This window comes from Mixophyes fleayi, chromosome 8 (genome assembly GCF_038048845.1).
Source record: "Mixophyes fleayi isolate aMixFle1 chromosome 8, aMixFle1.hap1, whole genome shotgun sequence".
Classification (NCBI taxonomy): Eukaryota; Metazoa; Chordata; class Amphibia; order Anura; family Limnodynastidae; genus Mixophyes; species Mixophyes fleayi.
The window spans coordinates 61110710-61127621 of NC_134409.1; the positions used below are offsets into that span (position 1 = coordinate 61110710).

General features: G+C 39.3%; 1 pseudogene; it reads right to left on the reverse strand.

Annotated features, from left to right (window-relative positions):
* Window positions 1-12460: 12460 nt before the first annotated feature.
* Window positions 12461-12579, reverse strand: LOC142100447 (5S ribosomal RNA; annotated as a pseudogene).
* Between the last annotated feature and the right edge of the window lie 4333 nt (window positions 12580-16912).

Here is a 16912-nt window from a genome sequence, read left to right on the forward strand (position 1 = left end):
AACGTAAACAATTATCAACAAGACCTAAGGGTTTTTTTCCCTGCGGAATCTGTAAGGCATGTCAGTACACAATTCCAACTAAAGAATACACAGACAAATTTAAACACAAATGGAGTATTAGACAATTCCTTAATTGCAACACACCCAATGTGATATACTGTCTAACATGCCCATGTAAGCTGAAATACATAGGGATGACCAGCAGACCGTTCAAAAGGAGAATTCTTGAACACGTGGGGAATATACGGAATGCTATTAAGGATAGAACCAATATGAGACCTTTGACTACAGTAGCCAAACATTTCTTACAACATCATAATCATGATCCCAAATACCTCAAGATATATGCAATGGAACAGATAAATCTTGGTCTTAGGGGCGGGGATATACAAACTGAGCTCCTTAAACATGAAACTAAAAAAATCTTTCTGATGGGAAGCCTCATTCCCAATGGTTTAAATGATAATAGTAATTACATGGTGTTTACCTGATTAAGAGTACAAGCAACATTTTAAACCCTAAAATTTGGGTCTAATATATCTAATGTTAACTGGATTTTGAATTAATAATAACCACAGAACAAAATTCACATATAGTGTTGTTGATTACTTAAGCACTTCAACACGTATTTATCTGTATCAAGCAAAAGTTGCAGGATCAGTCTTAACCTAGACATCAAATATCACTTATGTTTCATTTTTGCACAGCTTATATTTATTTTTAATTTTTCAATCAGCACTATTCACTCATATAATTATATATAAAATAAAAAACAACAAATTAAAAAACACAATAAATAAAAAATAAAAAATAAAAAATAAAAAATAAAAAATAAAAAACAAAAAATAAAACACATTAAATAAAAATCAATAATTAAATGCACAACAAATAATAGCAAAATATATACTAATACACAAAAAATAAGAATAAAAATTAAATAAATAATATCATTAATAAACACAATAAACACATAAAGAATAATGTCATTATCACATTTTTAATATGTTCTGCACTAGTCACACTATTTTACATTTCTGACTAATTCAATGTTCATTTAGTTTTTCAGGATACTAAGATCATGTAATAAATATGAGGTGAAATAATGCAGTTATAATTAACGTGAAGTCATTAATATCCACGTTTAACATACTGCAAATATAACATGGCTACATATCACAATATGGAACTTACATTAACTTAGACCCAATTTTAGTATTACATCTTTATTTGTCAATGACAAGCAATTAGATCCACTATGTACTTTGAAACGCTGGCTACTTACCGGGTTGTCTTGTGAATGACTCAATTAATATAATATATGAGCTATATCGGTTAAGTATTATTATTTTCAACTATTAAAGCCTTCCGATATATGGCTCATATAATAAACACAATGTTAAAATCAAAGTCATACTTTATGCAATTTTTAAATATCTTATTGTGGCTGACACGGAAAATCAGCTGAATAATCCTATATTAAGCCCTTATTTCCATGGAGATATCAACAAGTAACGTCATAGGATCACATGATGTATCATGTGATACAAAGCACCACTCACAGACTCATAGAAACAGCGAGCCTCTGAACCTTTGGCTCAGCTGACCTATGTACGTCACGTAAGGGGCGGGAATTTCCCCTTTATAGAGCCTACCACAACCGTCCATCGGGTTGCCTTGTCAAAGCTCAGAAGCGAAACGCGCGTCGGCGTTACGCTGAGCTTGCTGCTTCATTTTTATAAATAACTCAATATAGGTTAAGAGTTAGTACACCTCTAGCTAGGAGATTAGGATTAGGTTCCGTTAGCAGCCAGATATTAGGCTGATTCTATTAGGAGCATTTAGGAACCAGCCTTTGACAATTATACACTGGATAGACAATTACAAGTTTTTAGCCCTCACACATTATCAAGCTAAACCTATCAAAGGGAAAACTAGTAATTCGGTTTATAGACACCAATTGAGGGATTGAAGGGTCTAATCGTGGGATTAGGATTAGGTTCCGTTAGCAGCCAGATATTAGGCTGAATTTATCAGGACCATCTAGGAACCAGCCTTTTATAAGTATACACTGGATAGACAATTATAAGTTCTTAGCTCTCATATATTATCAAGCCAAACCTATCAAAGTGACAACTAGTAATTTGGTTTATAGACACCAATTTTTGTTTATCAATCTCAATTTTGGATCCCTGCTGATATCCTAGCAGCAGAGACCCACTATAGGAACTCCTAGTTTTAGATTCACACCAATTGAGTGTACTCTAATATACTCGTTAGCCGCTAATTACATAGATCAACAGCAGCAAGCCAGCTTGGTAGTAATCTACCTTTTAACTGAATTATAACTGGTTTCAACATTTCATTCATCAATTTTAATATTTCGCTGTGACAATTTTTTAACATAATTAATAATAAAGTTTGCTTTTATAATAACAATATATATCACAACCATTTGTATAAAAGAGTGCCCATAAAATACTATTCCCTTCTTTCTTTCTCTCTTTTTCCACAAATAAATCGCTGATACATAGTATTGGAGCACCTCCCCTATATGATATAAACATTATTTATGTAATTGATCTTTAAGGGGTTAAAAGCTTGGTGCGGTGAAAAATCGATTGTGTTCTGAGATTTTCACTTACCTAATAACTTATTCTATACATACCTACAGCTCTGTCACGCCTTGGTGGCACAATTTGAAAGTACCCATATCTCTTTTGGGCCGAACCCTCTCTGTGTACTCCTTTAAAGGGTGGGTTTCACGAATACCATCTCAATGTTATATGCCAATCTACTCTCCATACTCACTCCCGATGATTTGTCTCGATTACGGCAGGGTTGGGAACTAGACTTGGGATAACTGACAGATGATGACTGGAAATGCGTGTTTGATAGCGCCCGTGAAGCCACCTTTTCTGCAAGGTATAGGAAGGTCCAGCTGTATATTCTGCACAGAGTGTATTACTCTCCCCACAGGCTGCTCCAGATGGATGCCCGATCCGACTCCAACTGTCCAAAATCCGAAGGCTCCTCCGCCACTTTCTGGCACCTGCTCTGGGGCTGTCCTGTGGTAAGAGACTTTTGGTCACAGGTGGTAGAGTGTATACAGGACACTGGTATCGATATCCCACAATTGTACCCCAAGACGTGCATATTTGGTTTGGGAGTTGACCTACTGTTGGGGAGATTCACGACCAGATATGTTTTAAATATTTTTGCTCTAGCTAAGGTCACAATTGCGAGAGTGTGGGTGGCGTGGGAAGGGCCTGACTTTGGTGCCTTGGTAGCCCTGGTTAATGTAATGGTGGGTGATGAGGGATTCATTTATCAGTCCAGAGGCACCATGACAAAATATAACAAAGAGTTGGCGAGGTGGACTATGTCAAGGTATGTGGTACAATTTCTGACCGAGGACTTTGACCCTATTTGGACATTACTCATTCTCTTATTTGGTACTAGGGATTGTTCCCACTTAACCCCTTTCAGCACTCCAAACATTGTTAGCTGATTCCATTTGCATGTTTCTTCTGCTGCTTGCATTCAGTATTAAATAAAACTACCTATCCAACATAAAAGGAATTTGGAGACCCAAACACAATCAAAGCTATTAACTTGTTAATATGTATTGTCATGTGGATGCATTGTCTGTATGTTGCTACAAATTGTGACTAATGGAGTTTTTAATATGTTCATCTTTTCCATATTTCTGTGGAATGCATTATTCATTGGAACTCTGTCATGTATTTCTTTTTCTTTTTCTTGTTTGTAATTATTAAAATCCGAATAAAAATTTACTTAATGGGGAGGTTGGATTTAAACCAAAGTTGGTAGTAGAAGATATTCATTTATTAGTTAGAACAATTTATTTGATGATGGGGCCAATTAAATTAATAGTGGGGACATGGTAATGCTTATTCATTTAAGGTGGGGTGATGGGATTATATATTTAATGCTGGGTGGTTTGGGGCTATTCATTGAATATGCAGTTTGAGTTTGGAAAGAAGGAAGGCTATTTATTAAATGTGAATACTAATTATATTATTCCAGGACAGTATGGGGTGAAATAGGTTTAATTATTAAATGTGAATCTCATTCAATTAATGGTGGGGCTGTTTGGGGGAGAAATATGTATATTTATAAAACATGTATGCCTTTAATTTAATATTAGGATATATGGGAGAGGAAGATTACTATTTCCAAATGGGCTATTTTGTAAGGAAATAGGTGAATACTATAAAATAATGGCAGTGCATGTTGGCTGTAATAGGTTTATTAATTCTAAATGCTATTAGTTTAATGTGGGGTCTGGTTGGGGAAATAGATCTATTTATTAAATGTGAATGCTAATAATTCTATGTAAGGTTGGTTGCAGGGATGGAGGCGTGTTTATTAAATGTAGGTCCTATTGATTTAATGGTGGAGCTCGTTGGGGGATGGAGGGAAGACTCACTGCTAGACTTTCCATATTTCATGTACCTAACCTTATTTTCAAACAAGGCCCTAACATTTCATAATTCAGACAAGTAGCAACTGAGCTTAAGACGCGCATCAGCAGGTAGTGAAAGCTGTAATAACAGGTAGGAGAGAGCAGGGTAGTCTATCAGCTGTCCTGATTCTGGTGAGGCAGTCCCAATTTTGGTTGACTGTCCCACTCAGTCATGACTTTGTCCATACTGCAAGTATCATTAAGAGATATGTCCTACTTCACATTGCTCTGCTTGCGAATGGAGAGCTGTGTGCACCTAACAATAGTGCACGCAGCATTGTCCTTGTATTTGAACGGGATAGGAGAGGTTTGGTCATGGACACTTAAGGAGGTATTGAAATTTCCCTTTAGAAATCCTGCATTTGCCCTTGCCACCCTACCTTATTTAAATATAAAATATTGATATATTCTAACACTGTCTGGCACAAACTGTACACTACCCAATTATTGTTTTTCACTGATCCAAGGAAGTTCACATTGAGCTAAGTCAATCAACCCTCATAAAAAATAAATGAACCTTACCACTCAAGCATTCCATCAGATGCTATAAGAGTAGGACCAGGAGGTAAATGTATTAAGTAGCATTTCTAGCAAATCGCCAATATTCTGCAACTTTGCCAGCAAAATTTAAAACGGCATTGGGTTTACAGTCAAAACTTTAGTTAAAACTTTTCTGAACTTGCATGTGCTTGAATGTGAGTTTCAACATATTAGACATTTATTAACAGGTGGGAAAAATAGCATCCCCCTCAGTTATTTGCAACTATTTAAAACAAGGTAAAAAATTAGATTAAGAAATGAGTAGTCTATCTAAGAGACATTTTTTTTTTAAATCAGTCAGGGCTAAAGAAGCTAAGAAACACTGACTTAATAAGTTTTGTTTTTTTTCAATTTTAACTACTTGCTGACTGGCCAAAGCAGACTTACTTCAGGCCCATAGCTCTCTGGGGGGTATTCAATTGTTAGCGAGATTCCCGGAAAAACAAGTGCTCAAAATATATTAGCAATAATACGGTAATATGCGCGTAAATACCGTTAATACGGTAGTTTACTCGCTGAATTTCATCTCGCAGCGAGATGAAATTCAGCGCAGCTCTTTGAGCTGCGAGATGAAATTCAGCTAGTAAACTACCGTATTAACGGTATTTACGCGCATATTACCGTATTAACGCTAATATATTTTGAGCGCTCGTTTTTCCGGGGACCTCGCTAACAATTGAATACCCCCCTAAGTCTAAGGAAACTTTTTTTTAAGTTGCCTTTCAATTGCACAGTCACACGGTAGTAATCAGGGCCGGACTGGGACTAAAAATCAGCCCTGGCATTTAAAGCACACAGGCCCACGTGTTGTGGGCTCCATGCATTATATTGTTGCACACTGATGCTGACGCAGTGTACGTTGCTGGTGCAGTACAACATGTGTGTGGGGGGGGGTATTTATTTCTCCTAATGACCCTCAACATTACATTGTTAGCACCCCGTTTACATCAATAAATACCATGACAATACATTATTAGTACCCGAATTACAGCAATAAATAACTCCCCCCATACACTCATACTACATCGATACCCACCCACATTACAGCAACCTGCATCACCCCCACATTACAGCAATCAGCATCACCCCCCACATTACAGCAACCAGCATCACCCCCACATTACAGCAATCGGCATCACCCCCCACATTACATCAACCAGCATCACCCCCACATTACAGTGTCCAGCATTACCCCCAACATTACAGCGTCCAGCATCACCCCCCATGTTACAGCGTCCAGCATCACCCCCCACATTAAAGCGTCCAGCATCACCCCCCACATTAAAGCGTCCAGCATCACCCCCCACATTACAGCAACAAACATCACCCCCCACATTACAGCGTCCAGCATCACCCCCCACATTATAGCAATACCCTCTCTTACTTATTAGCAATACTAAGCCCCAAACACACTACAACATTGCCACCACCACGCCACCCCATACTACAGCGATACCACCAATTATACAGGCGCCACTGTAGAAAACCAATGTTTTGCTTTTTTCAAATCTCCCACAAAATAGCAACAACGAACAGAATACTTACACACATATAGGTAACAGGTACCCTTTTCCCTCAATTAAATAGTAATGGCAGAATTTTCATGAATCATTCCACATGAAATAAAACTCTAACATATATCTAAAAAAAAACATAACTATCGAATGATCATTTAAACCCACACGGCCGCATTAAAAGTATTTCCATCTACAGCAAAATGTTAAAGAAATATTTTTTTACTACAGTAACTGGGTATACATCTTTTCTATTCATTTTAAATAACACAGTATATAACTTAAGGGGGATAGAGGAGGTGGGTGAGAGATAATTGGATGTGATCCATCAGTTTGATTATATAGGAAACATTTAGATTATTTACCAGGAGAGGGCTGACAAGAGGAATTTTGGGCCCCGATACAGCAATTTCTCTTGGCTCCCATCATATTCAACAATGAAAGACTTGCCTTTGGCAGAAGTTCATATTCATATAAGTTCATATGATGCCACACCGTAGTGTGCCCAGTTCATATTATGCCACATTGCAGTGCCCCATGGTCATATTATGCCACATATTATTACCCTCAATTTATATTTGATCATGCAGAAGTGCCCACAAATCATATTATGGCATAGTAGTGCCTTCAAATCATATTATGCCACAATAGTGCCCCCAAATAACATTTTGCCATAGTAGTGTCCCCAAATCATTAGTAGTGCCCAGACAAAAACTCATTCACAAATAAAAATTGGTACAGCATATCAGATACTGAGTGTGAGTCCCAAGAACAGCTTAATACATCATTTACAATGCAAACAAAAATAGATATATTGACACAATCACAGATAAAATTTATGACAAGCAATGTTTTTTCCTCTTAATTAAAAATCTCTGTACAGATAAATATGCAACAAACATTACAGCACAATAATGAGCAATACATAGTGTTAAACATTATTGGATACGCTGTAGTGTCCCTAGTTCAAGAAAGGATGGTAAATACACATTGCACACGAGAAAATATATGAACTTACCTGATTATGGCATTCTGTTTTCTGTTCTCCTACTGGGCGCTGGGCGAGGATGGATCTGCGCTGTCAGCTCACACTTGCAGTCGGGAGCAGGAACAGAGGGCAGTGGTCGAAGCAGAAATTTAGTAGTGGGGGTATAGAAAATATAAGTGAATGGAGTATGAAGGCTTGATTTTTTATTTTTTTTAACACTTGTCCCCTCTGTGCATTTCCATTCTTTATTACTACTTGTGTTTTATGATGGCTGCATCCCTGACATTCCCATTTTTAAGATGTCTCTCCCTTTACACTTTTTTTTACCTATGCCCCTGCACCATCTTCTCCTTTGTCCCTCTCACTTAACCCCCTGCACCACCTTCTCCGCTGGCTCTCTCACACGTCTTTCTGCACCCTCTACCCCCGGCTCTCTCACCCCTCTTCCTGCACCCCCTACCACCCTGGCTCTCTCACCCCCTCTCTCATCACTCCCTTCCCCTTTGGCTCTCTCACCCCCTCTCCCAGCACCCCCTTCCCCTTTGGCTCTCTCACCCCCTCTCCCAGCATCCCCTTTGGCTCTCTCATCCCCTCTCCCAGCACCCCCTTTCCCTCTGGCTCTCTCACCCCCCTCTCCCAGCACCGCCTTCTCCTCTGGCTCTCTCACCCCCCTCTCCCAGCACCGCCTTCTCCTCTGGCTCTCTCACCCCCCTCTCCCAGCACCCCCTTCCCCTCTAGCTCTCTCACCCTCCTCTCCCAGCACCGCCTTCCCCTCTGGCTCTCTCACCCCCCTCTCCCAGCACCTCCTTCCCCTTTGGCTCTCTCACCCCCTCTCCCAGCACCCCCTTCCCCTTTGGCTCTCTCACCCCCTCCCCCAGCACCCCCTTCCCCTTTGGCTCTCTCATCCCCTCTCCCAGCACCCCCTTCCCCTTTGGCTCTCTCACCCCCTCTCTCAGCACCCCTTTCCCCTTTGGCTCTCTCACCCCCTCTCCCAGCACCCCCTGGCTCTCTCATCCCCTCTCCCAGCACCCCCTGGCTCTCTCACCCCCTCTCCCAGCACCCCCTGGTTCTCTCCCAGCACCCCTTCCCCTTTGGCTCTCTCACCCCTCTCCCAGCACCCCCTAAGCCCTGGCTCTCTCACCCCTCACAGCACCCCTTCCCCATTGGCTCTCTCAGCCCATTTCCCAGCACCCCCTACCACCTTGCTCTCTCACACTCTTGAACCCCCCGCGAGAATGACACCACCCCTGCAACCCCCCCAACAAAAATCGGGACCCCCACGACCCCCCTCCCGAAAATCACGGCACCCCCCAACCCCCCCCCACAAAAATTGCGGCACCCCCGCGACTTTCCCCCCTCCTCCCTTCCTTCAGTAAAAAAACACCCAGGAAACTCACCAGTATCACAGTATAATGGGGGAGGGAGTTTAGGAGTGCGCAACAGAGGTGGCTGGTTCCAGTGGAGGAACCAGCCACCAGGAAGACAGGAGGAGTTGGGCCGGCCCATCCAGCCATCGGCCCTTCTGGCATTTGCCAGAAGTGCCAGATGGCCAGTCCAGCCCTGGTAGTAATCATACATGACAACTTTCAAAACTTCTCCCCCAGGGGAGAAGTCATATGACAGGGGGTAAGAGGGGGCGTGGTGACATCATCACATCACCATAGCCCCGCCCCCACTATAAAATGGCGAAAGTCACTGGATTGAATAGCGGGGATGGGGCTTAATTTTGCAATTAAGCCCCGCCATTCAATGCCGTGAATTTCAGCGAACCCAGGAGGTTTGCCTACTCTTCTGGGAGGACTACCCGAAATTCAGGAGCCTCCCAGTAATTTCGGGAGAGTAAGCAAGTATGTAAGTAGGCAATTATGGTAGTAATTCAGAGCCAAAAGGTTATGTGAAGAGTAAAGAAACAAATCACTTTCAATGCAATCACAATGTGCTGAATGTATAAGTATTAATGCCCTTTGTTGTGGAGACCCCAATGATTGTACAGTAAGTCCAGATCAGATTTATGCTTCTATGTTAGTCCAATGATACCTGGATTTAATGGTAGCTTACATCCTATTTTATTTGTTCTCAAAATACATTTCTTGTTATATTTTTTATTAAAAATAGTGAAAAAGAGCCACAATTTATTTTCTTTACTTATAAGTGCCGACTGCGCTCGCAAGGTGATAATAGAGCAGAATAAGATGAATAGTCAACCTGATATTAAATAATATAGAACCATATAATACAACAGTTAACCATATAATAGCTTCAGATGGTGTATCAGTGTATAATGTAACAGAAATATTAATATCAATCTACATGTAGTTGGTTGCAAAATCCCTAATGCATGAAGTCACATGGATATCAGGTCTCTTTACAGTACTGGCAAAAATGAAAAAAATAATAATGGAAAAAATAACGATGAACTGTACATCAATGAAGGGTTAGTCCGGACAGCCTAGATGTATCCACATGAGTCAGGATGATCTCAAATAGAAAAAAAGAGGGAAGAAGGGACAAGTAGAGGAAAGAGTAGATAGAGGGAAAGGGGGAGGAAAAGGAGGGGTATGTGTTAGTATAAACGTGTATGCATTACAATATTAAACACAAATAGGCAATCTAAAATCTAGGCAATACAAATAATGAAAATGAGACTTGCATAAAAATAGTAAAACCGGTTTAATGAATAGTATTGCCTATTTGTGTTTAATATTGTACACACGGTTTTCGAATATCATTAAAAACGCTAGATTAAATTGACATTAGAGATCCCATTTTTTTGGGGGTATTTAAAAAAGGTATAAATTACTACCACAAAAAAATTACCCAGGTACTATGTTTCATAGTGGAGAAAAAAAATAATGAAGTTGATGCTCGATTACTGCTGTACAGCATACATAATTTACACATTGTTAAAAACCATACCAAAAAAGTGAACTAAACTTAGGCAATGGGATAAACCTCCCATACAGGAAATGAAACAAACAAACTGATGGGAAGGGGGTTCCCTTTAGAGAAACCAAAACTGAAACTTTCCAGAGAAAGAGAGAGGGAGACACAGAAAGAGTCAATCATGGCAGCTGCTCATTTGGTAGTCTTTTAACTATGGACTGCCATATTACTATTTACTCAAAAACCATTGGATTACATAGCTGGGACCACTCTACAGATGAAGAAAAATAACTTTTGATTCTGAGAACTGAAGTTTTAAATGCAGTAACCAATGGCCCTGAAACCTCAGTCTGCTACCATCATGAAAAGCTTCTGCTGATAAGATATTAAGAATTTCAGGAAACAAACTGTAATCCTTTTTTGTCTCACAAAAAAGGAGCCAAAAAAAGCTTAAAAGTAATGTCACCGAAGTGGAAAAATGGAAAGGGCTGCGCTCAACCCCAAATTAGGCAAGAGCAGCAATACTCAGGAATCCCTTCCTGTAAACCACAACATATACATACACGCAATGTATTGCGCTCAATTACCCAAAATGCAAGTAGACATTAATCAGTTATTAATAAATAATGGATGTGAGTACATGCAAGTCAGTCCTAATAGTAAATAATTATAAAAAACAGCAAAGGATAATGGTATTACAATATGTGGTCAAATGTGTGACTGATAGATGTGTGGATATTGAGCTGGGTGTCCACTGAAATATAAGACCAATACAAATGGAATATAATGAAGTATAAGGGACCAGTCTTAAATAATTGATGACCAGGGATTTAATCGCCAAATGGTCATACAATGAAGTGAATTGGGAATAAATTACAATGCAACAGCAAGATAAAACAAAATAAAAACAGTAACAGCAATAAAACAAAAAATGTCAATAAAAAGTCAATAATGAGTCCAAGAGGATTCCATTATCAACCCTATGTTGGAAGTCCCGATTAATTGGATTGCTAAACTTGCTATCCAAATACCGCAAAGAAAAAAGTCCAGTAAATGAGAAAGCCTCTGGTGAGGAACTAAGCATATAAACCGGTAACTCACGAAAGTCCAGGCCACAGGATGAATATAACAGGGTACCTGACCGGAGGTATAGGGATCCGGGGACCGCGGTCCAGATGTTAGGTGAATGGTGGATTACCGATGAGGCTCATAGGGTATGTGGATGATGAGACGGACAGCAAGGAAATCGGAGTGCATTCCAGAGTGGAACGCAAGGACCGGATATCCTGTTGTGTGTCAGATGTGGGTGTGTCCAACGCGTTTCATCTGCACCGCAGATTTCTTCAGGGGATGTAGATAGTAGGTGGAGACCTAGTGAGGTCATCTATATAGTGCATCCAATAATTGGATGAATGAGTCCAATAAAGCTTATCATCTATTAATAAGCCTCAATAGTACTATTGCCAACACATAATTACATATTAAAGCTAACAAATTAAATGTTACATGGTTAGCATATACATGATACTTACAGGAGTATCAGCGCTGATTTACATAGTAATAGTGCACATTCTTCCAGATGGAAAGACAGTATGACCTATAAGTATATTGTGTAAAATTTTATAGAATATGTAGGATTGATGGATAGAGGGTGTATCTGACCCGGCAAATAATGAGACTGTACCAAGGGGAATATTATATGATTGACATATACATATGATTGACATATATATGCATATATAAATATCAGCGATGAATTACATGATAATTTGACATATTAGTCCAATAAAGGGTATGTATATATCGTCCATTAGTATAATGGATAAGGTAGTAGTCTAGACTCAAATTATATGTAGCCCAGCTCTAGCTAGACTATATAATAAAAGGGAATTTGTAGTTATAGTTAAAAAGGAGGGAAGCGGTGTTCTCTTCAATTTCCAATTGGTTATTGAAATTAAACATTCATAGGTGTGCATTATGTGTTGGTAAATAAGAGGTGACGTGCCTTGACACTCAGTATCACCGTATTGGGATAGATCTACTACATGTGTACTACTGTACCGGAGGTTCCCGGGAGGTCACCCATCCCAGTACTAGACCAGCTCCACTCTGCTTGGCTTCCAAGATCGGTGGGGATTGGGCATTTCCAGGCTGGTATGACCGTAGTTACATGGAGATACTACACCCAAAGGGACAAAGGCGGCATGGACACTAGAAAGTCATCAACTTATAACCAGAAAAAACACAATATCCTGAGTATGTAAAAATGACACCATATTATAATGAAACATCATATTCCCCATTAAGTCCTCGTGGTGTTAATGAGTTTAAATATAGGATTAGTCTAGTTTCTTCCCTATCGATATTTTTAATTGGGTCTCCCCCTCGCCAGTTGTGGTGTACACACTTCATGCCCAAAAATGTCAACCCTTTTGGGTCACAGTTGTGAGTAATTTTAAAGTGGCTAGAGAGATGATGTTTCTCGAACCCATTTTGTATGTTCCTGATATGCATATGCTCACTAATTCTGACCTTTAGGGGCCTAATAGTGCGGCCAATGTATTGTTTGACACATGGGCATTGCATGAGATAAATAACATTCTTAGTGCTACACGTGATGAAATCCTTAATTATGAACTTTCTATTATCATGGGATGAAAAGACCTCAGTAATCCCTTGTGTGTTGTTTTGTTGAGTAGTACGGCAATTGATACATTTACCACAGTAATAAAATCCTGATTTCTGTTGAATCTGAGTTAACCAATTGGTGTGTATGATCTTATCTTTAATATGGTTTTAACCAAAACTTTCTTCAAGTCTTGGGCTTTCCTGAAGACAATTTCGGTTTTGCATAAATTAGTGGGCCTAAAGTTTCATCCTTTTGTACAATATGCCAATGTTTATAGATGATGTGTTTCAAAAGATTGGCTTCATTGGAATAATCTGAGACAAAATATATCTGGTCATTACCAGTACTAGTGTTATCAGAGGGGTTTGATTGTGTTGATGTTTTGTACCTCAATAGTTGATCCCGATCAGTACTAAGAAGTTTGTTAGAAATTACAGACCATTACAAGTTCTAAACAAGGGAAAAATAATGAGATTATTGACTCAACTTCAGTTAAGGGCTTAAGTTATGTTAAAGGTTTTAAATTTCATGATTTCTTGTGTTAATTATGTATGCGGTACAACAGTAATCAAACATCAGCATCAACTTCATTCTTTTTTTCCTCCACTATGAAACAGAGTACCCTGCTGATTTTTTTGTGGTAGTAATATATACCTTTTTTAAACACCTCCAAAAAATGGGATCACTAATGTTAAATGTAAAGTGGTCTCAGCTATGTAATCCAATGGTTTTTGAGTAAATAGTAATATGGCAGTCTGTATGTAAAAGACTAACAAATGAGCAGCTGCCATGATTGACTCTTTCTGCGTCCCTAATGTCAATTGAATCTAGCATTTTTAATGATATTTGAAAACCGTGCGTTTTTGCCATAACGCAAAACATGAGGCAGATAAAGTGATTTGGTTTGGATTTTTGGATTCGGGAGGAAGAGTTACCTTAGGGGTCCAAATTTTGTGTCGATTCCTTAATAAACACCTGTAATACTTCAAATAAACTGGATAAAGAAGCCACAATTAGTAAATTATTTAATAAATTGAAAAATCTATATATAATCAACTAATTGTCAGACAGTCAAGATATTTGGCAGAAATAGTTGTTTTGACATCCTCTCTTAACTAAAAAAAATTCAGAGAAATCTGAGATGGGTGGTGGACAACCCTCGTTGAACTGACATGGAATGACCCTGGTTTTCTACAGGGGCATTACAGCTGGTCGACTTGCACGGCTCTGTGTGAAATATGTGGGGATGAATTCAGGCGCACACAATGCCAAAATATGGGTGTCATATTCTGAGTGCGGGTTGCACTCAGAATACGTGCCCTAATGAATCAGATGATCTATCTTTCCCACAGACTGTTCTATTTCACCTCTCTCCATCCCCTGCTCCTGTCCCACACACCTCAGACTGCTAGCACCTCTTCCTGTGTGTTTTTTCCTTCCCTCCTGTCTCTCCTCCAGCTCAGATGGCCTGATTCATTAAGAAAAGATAAGTAAAAAACTGATTACGTAGTCCCCTGGACAGCAGCATGTTACAATACAAGGTTTGCAAATTACTTTTCTATTTTGCCTACAAGATAAATACTGTCTGTTTTTTCATGTAACACACACACACTTGATGGCTTGTTTGTACACTGAAATTTAAAGATGGTATATAATTCACTCTCTGTTAATATATATAACGTTTGCTTTTGTTTCTGAATTATCCTGTATATCCTGCTATTTTGGGTGCTGCTTACTGTGCTAATCTGAAAGCACGAAGGTCCAATGAAGTGGCAAATATACTATTAATGCTAATATCGTAATAACCATTTAATAAACTACCTTCATTATTACACAAGGCTAATTCCAATTAAAACCAGTTCTTAGAAATAATTTTATTTCAATGTCTGCTTTATTTACTTTGATTACCATAGCACAATACAGGTAAGAATGAATATTATATGATATCATAACAAGAAAGAATTTCCACAAAGTCTCATTAAAGATAATATGTATTCTTATTAACAATATATATTTTCAGTAATGGTATTAACACCTTTAACAGTGTAGAACGCATAATACAATGCATTGCCTGCTGCAGACATCTTACACATATGTAAATGTGCCTCTTATCTATGTTACTAAGACAACATGATATATATATATATATAAGGGCACAGTCATGCCCTTATATTAAGATTGCATCTAATAAACGACATTCCAACATGTTATTAAATCTGTGAGAGGGGGGCAGGGTGTTTGATGAGCTACATTTTAAAAAGTATTAAAGCTATTAAGCTGAAAATTGGCACACAAATGGAGAACCGCACATAGATGCCACATGCCAAATTTCTGAAAAAAAACCAGTAAAAAATGACAAGTTAGGAATAATTTAAATTTGAAAACCTTGCCATTTTTTCCAGTTCCTATTTCGCAAAAAGTCACTGTTTTTCTGGGAGAGCATAACTCAGTGTACAGGAGGTTTTAAGATGTGGGGTCTGTTTTGTTAGAAAGTTATTAGGGCTGAGGAGTGCCTTTGAGGGTTCACAAGTTTGACAATGTTACAGTTTTTTTACAATTTGGAAAAATATGCCCCATTTTAAAGATAGGGAATTTCACAGAATTTCATAATGTTGCGCATATCAGATAGAGACTTGTGATGGGTGTACTCAGAGTGGCTTCACTTGCGAGTACAAATATGGCTGACCCCTATCGCTAAGAAATTTCTTTCTGTGAGCAGGAGAAATTAGCTATATTTGTGGGGTAAAGGGGGCTGGTTGGGGTTTTGGGGATAAGGGAGACACACACTAGAAATTTTAGCACTGTCGCCACTCTTATTTCAAAGTTTAATAGTCTGTGCGGTGCCAGAGGCTTACAGAGTCCATTTTAAACCTCCCGCCCCTCAGTGACGTCAGTTGATTTATTCACTGCACTGAGCTGGGGCGAGAGATTTGAAAAGTGCTCTGTGTATGTTGAAGGAAAGCTGCTCTCTGACTGTCCTGTTATGAAAGGTGGAAGCTATAGATAATATGATGTGTGGTCCCTCCTTTCTAATCCCAGTGCCCTCTGTAAGTATGAAACCCTCTTCCTGCTGCCCATCATTACTCTCTGCTGCCCCAAGACTCAGTGACAGCGGCTCAATGAAATACAGCATAAACACAAGCAGATAATTGCCTGTAGCTGGACCGCAGCTTCTCTTGCTGATCAGATTGCTGGCAGGCTTGTGGTAATGCAGTCTGTTCTCTGCTAGCTGGGTCCGTTGTCCACAGTGTCCGATCAAAGCAATGTGCAGAGCCCAGAGCGGTGTGTAAAGGAGGAGGAATGAATAAAGAGATCATTTTCCTGTGTTGATCAATATTAACCTATGTGTTTCACTCACAACAATGGTCTTCTACAGGAATACAATGTCATTGGGGTTGTGGTTGCGCTCTTCATTTTTAAACACCTGATATTTAAAGGTGCTCTCTGCTGCATCATACCATATCTTTCAGCCCCCTCCTGCCTTGAGTCATCTTTTCTCCCTTCCCCCCTGCTGCTCTGGGTGATCATCCCAGAAGTAAATTCATACAGCCCAGGCACTGAGGGCACATCACCAGCTGGTGCCAAATCAGAGCCACCCAGGAAAACATGCAAGCATCAGGGTACTGGGCCCACTTGGCGGTGGAGATGGGAACATGCATCGCTCATATATGGTGTATGTTTCTCCTGAATACAGCAACCTGGGATTACACAGGTGGATTTTTAATGTTTAGGTTTATTTGAATGATCAGGTTCGGGTATCGCGTTGTCAGCATAGCACTTGCTGACATTAATTTATACACAAGATAACAGACCTGTATTTTAAAACAGGAAATTAAACGAGTGTGGTGGCTCAATATAATTAATCATTTAGT